At 38.8% G+C, this 8913-nt stretch overlaps 1 long non-coding RNA gene across 1 annotated transcript; it reads right to left on the reverse strand.

Annotated features, from left to right (window-relative positions):
* Positions 1 to 4346: 4346 nt before the first annotated feature.
* On the reverse strand, positions 4347 to 7797 carry LOC131224856 (uncharacterized). The gene is made up of 2 exons (XR_009161198.1): positions 7700 to 7797; positions 4347 to 4596 (listed from the first exon to the last, which is right to left on the reverse strand). It is a non-coding gene; the product is annotated as an uncharacterized LOC131224856 (long non-coding RNA).
* Between the last annotated feature and the right edge of the window lie 1116 nt (positions 7798 to 8913).

Genomic DNA, 8913 nt, shown 5'->3' on the forward strand with positions numbered 1-8913 from the left:
TGACCGTGAAATGCACGAAATTGACCGTGAAGTGAAGGGAATCGACCATGAAATGCACGGAATGACCATGAAGTGAAGTGAATTTACCGTAAAATGCATAGAAATGACCGTGAAGTGAAGCGAATTGACCATGAAATGCATTGAAATGACCATGAAGTAAAGGGAATTGACCGTGAAGTAAAGGGAAAAAATGCATGGAATTGACCATGAAGTGAAGGGGAATCACCAGAATTGACCGTGAAATGCATGGAATTGACCATGAAATGAAGGGAATTGATTGTAAAATGCATTGAATTGACCGTGAAATGCATGGAATTGATCGTGAAGTGAACGGGAATCACCAGAATTGACTGTGAAACACATGAAATTGACTGTGAAATGAAGGGAATTGACTGTGAAATGCACGGAATTGACCGTGAAGTGAAGGGAATTGATTGTGAAATGCATGGAATGATCGTGAAGTGAAGCGAATTGACCGTGAAATGCATGGAATGACCATGAAGTAGAGCGAATTGACAGTGAAATGCATGGAAATGACCGTGAAATGCATTGAAATGACCGTGAAGTAAAGGGAATTGACCGTGAAATGCATTGAATTGGCCGTTAAGTAAAGGGAATTGACCATGAAATGCATGGAATTGACCGTGAAGTGAAGTGGAATTACTGGAATTGACCATGAAATGCATGGAATTGACCGTAAAATGAAGGGAATTGACCATGAAGTAAAGGGAATTGACCGTGAAATGCATGGAATTGACCGTCAAGTGAAGGGGAATTGACCGTGAAATGCATGGAATTGACCGTGAAGTGAAGGGGAATCGCCAGGATTGAGTGTGAAATGCATGGAATGACCGTGAAGTGAAGCGAATTGACCGTGAAATGAATGGAAATGACCGTGAAGTGAAGCAAATTGACCATGAAATGCACTGAAATGACCATGAAGTAAAGGAAATTGACCGTGAAATGCATTAAATTGACCATGAAATGCATGGAATTGATCGTGAAATGAAGGGAATTGATTGTGAAATGCACACAATTAACTGTGAAGTGAAGGGAATTGACCGTGAAATGCATGGAATGACCGTGAAGTGGAGCGAATTGACCGTGAAATGCATGGAAATGACCATGAAGTGAAGCTAATTGACCATGAAATGCATTAAAATGACCATGAAGTAAAGGGAATTGACCGTGAAATGCATTGAATTGACTGTGAAGTAAAGGGAATTGACTATGAAATGCATGGAGTTGATCGTGAAGTGAAGGGGAATCGCTAGAATTGACCGTGAAATGCATGGAATTGACCGTGAAATGAAGGGAATTGACCGTGAAATGCATTGAATTGACTGTGAAGTAAAGGGAATTGACCATGAAATGCATGGAATTGACCGTGAAGTGAAGGGGAATTGCCGGAATTGACCATGAAATGTGTGGAATTAACCGTGAAATGAAGGGAATTGACTGTGAAATGCACGGAATTGACCGTAAAATGCATGGAATTGACCGTGAAGTGAAGGGGAATCGCCGGGATTGACGGTGAAATGCATAGAATTAATCGCGAAGTAAATGAAATGAATGAAATTGACCACGAACTGATTGAAATTGACCGCGAAGTGATTGAAATGGATTTTTGACCATTGACTTGATAGAATCTTGGAAAATAACCAGGTTGTTTGGCTAAAGTAGCTTCTCCTACCCCAAAATCATATAGGGTACGTTAAGTAACTAATTTTGGTTTAGAAGATATTCTTGTTAAATGAATAAAGAAAGAAATGAAAAAAAGAGAGAAATTTTTTTTATATGCTTATATATATATATTTATATAAATATTTATTAGAGAAAATTGTAGGTAGAATAAAGTTCTCCATGTAAAAATAAATTAATTAATTAATTAAATTTTGCAGGGACTGCCACAGACTACAGTTATGGCTATGGTTATAATCCGTAGCCATAGGAAAATACCTTCGATACATATCAAGTACTCTTAGATATGTATCGAAAATTGTAGGATTTTTGAGGCAAACTCGTTGTATAGTTCTGGACCCTTTTCAATAATATCGAAAGACCTTCGATACATATTGAAGTACATATCGAAAGACCTTCCATACATATTGAAGGACATATAGAAAAAGCAGGGCTATGGTTATGGCTACGGTTATAATCCGTAGCCATAGGAAACCCAAGCAGGGCATTTTCTTTGACCATTGGCAAGTCGTCCGTACGCATGGGGATTATTCTTGCGAGGCAAAAATAAGTGAGCCTAAAAATGTAAATGAGCCATAAATGGGTCGTACCGTTGTAAATTTCTCATTTTCATTGAGAGAAACTTTGATACTCTGACAAAATATGATGGATGATGCACAGTCACTTCAAAATAACTTAGATATTGCTTACACGACAAACAAGTAAGTCTAAATTATTTTTCCAACAATAAATGCGTCATGGGCTATAACATATGATATATTTGATTATTTGACTATAGATAGGTGGACATTTATTGGATGAGTAAAAGTAAAAATATCCAATGGTTTTATTTGAACGAATAAGTGTCCACGAATTAGAGATTAGGGTCATTCAAACAATCTGATTTAATGAGTGAATTGGTTCCAAATTTTATTTAATTTAGTTTGTGTTAATGTATTCTACGCGTACATTTTTTGAGTGCATGTCTACCAAGGTTCCTACGGTGCCTGAGTATTTTATAACTACCCCTTTCCTGTTCTGACAGGGAATGCAAGCTTTTGATTTCGGAGTCTTCTGATTACCTGGCATGGTGGTTGGTTGACACGCATTATAAAACTGAGCTGATTAGGTGTGTTACCTGGCTAAAGTTTACCAGAGCTCACATTGATGATTTTCTGAATATCAATCCTCTCCATCCATTTTTTACCGGTCAGGGTAACACCGTTAACAGCTTAATCCATCTCCTGTAACATATATATATATATATATATATATATATATATATATATATATATATATATATATATATATATATATATATATATATATATATATATAGCTCGGCCGCGCACCAATTCACAAGGAACACGTGCCAACCTTTTGGAGAACTCATCATACATGATGCGACTCTAAAATCTGAACGGTCCACGTGAAGCAGCACCTCATGAAACCCCCTAGGGCCAATTTTTACCTTGATCGAAAGCTTTTGTAGGCCATGAAAAATGAAAACAGTTTCCTCCCTTGATTTGCATTTCTCTTAGATATGGCCCACCAAAATTTTATATCAGGGTAAAAATTTATCCCTTGGAGTTTCATGGGATTCCACATCACATAGGCTGCTTGGATTATACGCCCATGACACATGTGCAAAGGTGCGCTGGTGTGCATTCTCTCTCCCTCTATATGTATAATATTCCGTGGTGCTGACTTTAGTCTTTCTCTTTTATTTTTTACCTTAATTTTTTCCATTCACGAGTACCTTTTTTCATTTTTTTAGGATGAAGATGGCCATCTACTACAACTACTACTCGTACAGCGGGCTCTTATATCAGGAGGAGAAAGATTTTTAGAAAAAGTGGGGTGGCCCACAAAAAATAAGGATTTAACCAACTCCTTAGCCAATTTGATCCGTTCATTTTAATTGGACAACCCTGAATCCATAGAAGAATTTTTTCACTTTTCTATTTGAAAATCTCTATGACTCACAACTATACTAATGTTGTGCATTAATTCTAAACGGTTTCCTCTCATGTGGTCCATTTATGATGAATTTTGCCCTCAAATTTAGATCAATATCATGAAATTAAAATCTCTTACATGTGAACGGATTGGATTTGCTTTATGACAATCCAGTGAGCCCCACATAAGATGTGGTTGGATTCAAAATGTGGGACCCTTGCTGCACGAGTGCCATTTGGTCGTTTCCTTTTTCTTCTTCATTTTTTTCACTTCCTTAAAACACACAAATCTGAAGCTTGTTTGATGGTTGTTAGTTGTATGGTTGGACATTATAATCTTCGGGCGACGACGAAAAACTTCGGACAAGCTCCCGTGAAGGCTCGATGAAACTCAAAACACTCTCCGGACAGAAAACCATGGTGTTTTTTGAAGTTTTCTGGCCATAATCTATGACGTAAAAGTTATGGTGACCAAAGGTAAGTTTTTTTAGTTTTGTTTTTATTGTAAAAGAGAGGAGGGTGTGGTGGTTTCCTTTATATTTGTTTTTGTTTTTTGTCTGGTTGGTTATGACCGGTGGGAGTTTGTGAAAGGGAGGGTGTGGTGGTTCCCTTTATAGTTTTGTGGATTTTATATATATATATATATATATATATATATATATATATATATATATATATATATATATATATATATATATATATATATATATATATATATATAGTGGGAGCTTTTGAAACAAAGAGGAGTGTGGGGGTCTCATTTTTTATTTGTTTGTGTGAATGGTGGGACTACATGGGCCGTAGATGTTCACTGTGGATCGCTGATATTAATAATGGCATGCTTATATTCATAATGGATCATGGATATTAATAGTGGGCTATTGATATTCACTATGGATTGCTGATATTAACAGTGGCCTGTTGATATTCACTATGGACCGCGATATTAACAGTGGACCTGTAACGCCCTGAAATTCGGGGGTCGAGCATAACTCAGCTCCCGAGTTCCAAAACATCACTTATGCAACATATTTAATGATGGATGTATGTTGACTGTATTAGTACATAAAACATGGAATAGATTAAGCCAAAACACAGATATGAATCAGGGATAAGTGAATAAAGCAAGCGGAAGACTTATAGAAAAATATGTGTACAAGTGTAAATCCCTGAAGTACATATACAAGCCAGGTCATATGAAAGTGTTATTTAACAAAATTATAAGTATCAAGTTACATCATTTAAGTTCCCAAAAATAATCCCAGCATCCCGCGCATCAGACTAAGGCTCGCTAGAACCCATCTGAAAACTGCATATAAGAGAAAGCAGCCTCATCATCATACATCTCCCGCTCTGCCTCAGAAGTCGCATTCACATCTGCAACATCAGACCCTAAGACAGAGTCTGGTGGGTGTTTAACACCGCCCCAGAAAGTGGGAGTGAGTGATCAACTCAGTGGAACAATAAGGCACTGGTTAACATGTTATCAGTTCAATCAAACAGTAATGATAAGGCAAAACGATTAAATAAATCCTAAGTACTCTTGTTAATGCAAGGATGTATGCAATATGATGCGTGCCCTCACGCGTACACCCTCAGCGTCTTCATCTTACGTTACGCATGACATCGCCTCAAAGTGCGCCACATCTACAAAGCACATGCAAATGCGGTGCATGGATATGATTACCAAGTTGTTATTAGTACATTTCATACAGCAGGATTGGGAAGCTAAGATACCTTCCTCATATCACCATCCAAACAGTGATCCATACTAGGGTTGTCAGTCCTAGGCATCTCATACGATCATATGGTTTCAGGTCGTAGCAAAGGGCTCGTTACCAATCAATGCACGCCTTTCATACATTTACTACCACAGTTCGGCTCATCACCTCCTTGCGGTATCCAGGTATGCTCGAGGTCACTACAAAGGGCTCGTCACTAATCAATGTAGGCCGACAGCACGAATATAGTGTCCCATACCACCATAATCGGCCCACGAGTTTAGTTGCTCACTGGTCACTACGGGGAGGCTCATCACCCCAGCGTGGGCCGACAGCTCGACCACGGTGTCCCATACCACCATGTCCGGCTCATGAGTCTTAGCGGATCAAGGTACCATGGTTATTAAGATTTCACTGGTAAGTTCGGTACCCTAGATTCAAGCAGTAGCGTCCATACATGGTGAACATATATTGGACAATTGGGTTACTTGACGAACTCGACTAGTATGAGCGCACGTTGAATTGAGCGACATAGAGTGCGCAAACACTCCGCGTGGCCAAACCACTGCCGATAACTCTAATACGGCTCGGGTTCGTCTAATACGTCCTACATGGCGAAAGCAACCTCAACCACGAACATAGGGTCGATTACAGATTTCCTGGACTAATGCATAGTCCCAAACACATTACACTACTATAGATGTTCATATTGAATGTAAAACAGTAAAGGAGCAACAACTCAAATCATGGTACATAGACATTTGAAGAATATCAACTTAACATAAATGTAAGCATATGAAATGCTTGAATTTAAATAACATGGAATGTAACTTGCATAAAGGAAATCATGCACATCAATAGGAGTGTTGAGAATCACTTCTCAACGCCCGCAGTTAGTGTAATAAGTTACACTTTAGATCATTCATGCATTTCTACAAACACTTAGCATACATGATACAACATACATGACGTGTGTTGGAATACATGCATTTAGACAATTCCTTTTACCAAGGAGTTGTCATACATACATCTAGCATACATACATGACAAATAATCATGGCAAACACAAGTGCATATTTTATACGTATATGGTACTTTATAAATACACATAGAATATATAAATCTCAATATAACGCATGCATATCAGGAAAGTAACGTAAACACAACATTTGACATGTGAAATCTCATCCATAACAAGAATAAATCACTAACTGGCATTGAAAGCCTTGAAAACCATAACTTATACACTTAAAGTCCGCACCTTAAGCAAGGAAAGAAACATCGAACTGATTTAGACGAGTTGTCTTCGTCAACGGCGATAGAATACCCTAAAACAAGGATAGAAATGAGATACAACAACACCAAACTAATCTAAGCTCTAACACAGGTTAGGGTTAGGTTAACTTACCCCAAAATGAACTCAGAACCGTCAGAATAACGATTCAAAGTGAAGGTTCAAAGATGAAGAAGAACAAGGAAGAATCCAAGATGATTCACCAACTTATCTCTCTCACTATCTCTCTCTTTTCCACTCTCTTTCCAAGCTAGGGTTAGAGAAAATTCGTTTGGAGAAGAGAGCTAGGGTTTAAGGACTATAAATAGGCCTCAAATTGATGAAAATAACCCCAGGGTCAAGGTATACTTAAAGTATAACCAAAACCTGCCTTTTACGATCCAACGAAGCACTTCTGGTGGGCCTATAACCACGAAAGGTCGGACTTAAGCTCATTGACCATGGATCTAGGTCAAGCTGAGTTTTTATACCGACCGGCTCTTCAGATCAGCCGTGGGGGACCACACTCAATTCAACGGTCATGGAATCTCGATTAGGTCCACAAGCACTAGGATATGCCTGGGCCACCTTCCCTGATCAGAGGGTGAAATTGGGTCAGAATCCAACGGTCAGATAGCTTAAAATCGTCGCGTAAGCAACACGACTCAGATTTCATAAAAACTTATTAAATATCCAACCGTTCTCACACTCTTCACTCCGAACTCAATTAAATCGACCCAGAACATCAGATGGACTTGATTTTCGAGGTGATGGTCAAGCCCAACATGGTGACCGCAATAGCCTAAGATCATCGCTATCGAACTTTCGACGCGTGGTCCAGGTCCGATCCAAAACTTTCAAAAATTTCCCAGAACAACTGGATTTAGCGATGGATCCCAGATTTCAGAGTAATGTAGCGCTAACTAATATACAATTTTTGAGCCATGCAGATACAATTTAAAGTGATTGATGCGAATTTCACAAGCAATCGAGTATAGCGCTAATTACCCCAAAAACAACTGCTTAAGGAAAGATTAGCACAAAAATTTCCAAGGTTGTTACAGGACCGTTGATATTAACAATGGCCCGCTAATATTCACCGTGGACCGTGGATAATAACAGTTAATCGTTGATATTCACTATGGACCGCTTATATTAATAGTGGCCCATTGATATTCACTGTGGATGCTAATATTAACAGTAGCCCACTGATATTCATTAGAGGTGTACACGAACCGAGCTAGCTCGGCTAGCTCGACTCGACTTGAAAAAGCTCGATTCGAAGCTGAGTTCGAGCCGAGTCGAGCTGATTTTTTGAGCTCAAAAATGAGTTCGACCCATGTTCGAGTTGGCCCCAACTTGACTCAACTCTGATCGAACCCAGCTCGAATCGAACTCGGATTGAACTAGTTCAGTGACTCAATTACTTTGATATTGATGTTGCTCACCAATTGTTTGATGAAATGACTCAAAGAAGTGTGGCTTATGGCAAAGAAGGTATGTATATGAAACCAACACCCTTTTTTTTCTTGATTTTTATGTTGCTTAATAGGTGTTTGATAAAATACCTATAAAACCATTGCTATTGTCTCAAATATAGTGAGATTTTGAAGGTGTAGTCCAGGTGTTTGTGAAAATGCTGCAATGGTGAACTCGGCTTGATCTTGGCTCGAACTTGGCTTGAACTAGCCCGAGCTGTTGACTGAACTGAGCCGAGCTGGCTAGTCAAGCTCGAGGACCGAGCTGAGCCGAGTTCGAGGTGAGGTCAACTAATGGCCGAGCCGAGTTGAGTTGAGGCCAGCTCGACACCCCTAATATTTACTATGGATCGCAGATATTAACAATGGACTGCTAATATTCACTATGAACCACATATGTTGATAGTGGACCACTAATATTCACTATGGACCACTGATATTAATAATGGTTTGCTGATATTCATTATGGACCGTGGATATTAACAGTGGACCGTTGATATTCATTATGGACCACAAATATTTACAATGAATATCCGCGGTCCACAATGAATATCCATGGTCCTCAATGAACATCCGCGGTCCACAATGAATATTTACGATCTATAGTAAATATGCACTATATATAGTGTCTTTAGATGAATTGGTATGATTACATTTAAATCTAATATTGTCTTTCATGCACTACAATATCTTTTTGCGAGGTAGAATCCTTTCATGTACTACAGAATCACATGCATTACATGTCTTGTAGACCATCGAGCCTCCTTATTCCCATCCTTTCGGCTTATCTAATCTTCTTGAAG

The sequence above is a fragment of the Magnolia sinica genome, chromosome 14, assembly GCF_029962835.1.
Source record: "Magnolia sinica isolate HGM2019 chromosome 14, MsV1, whole genome shotgun sequence".
Taxonomy (NCBI): Eukaryota; Viridiplantae; Streptophyta; class Magnoliopsida; order Magnoliales; family Magnoliaceae; genus Magnolia; species Magnolia sinica.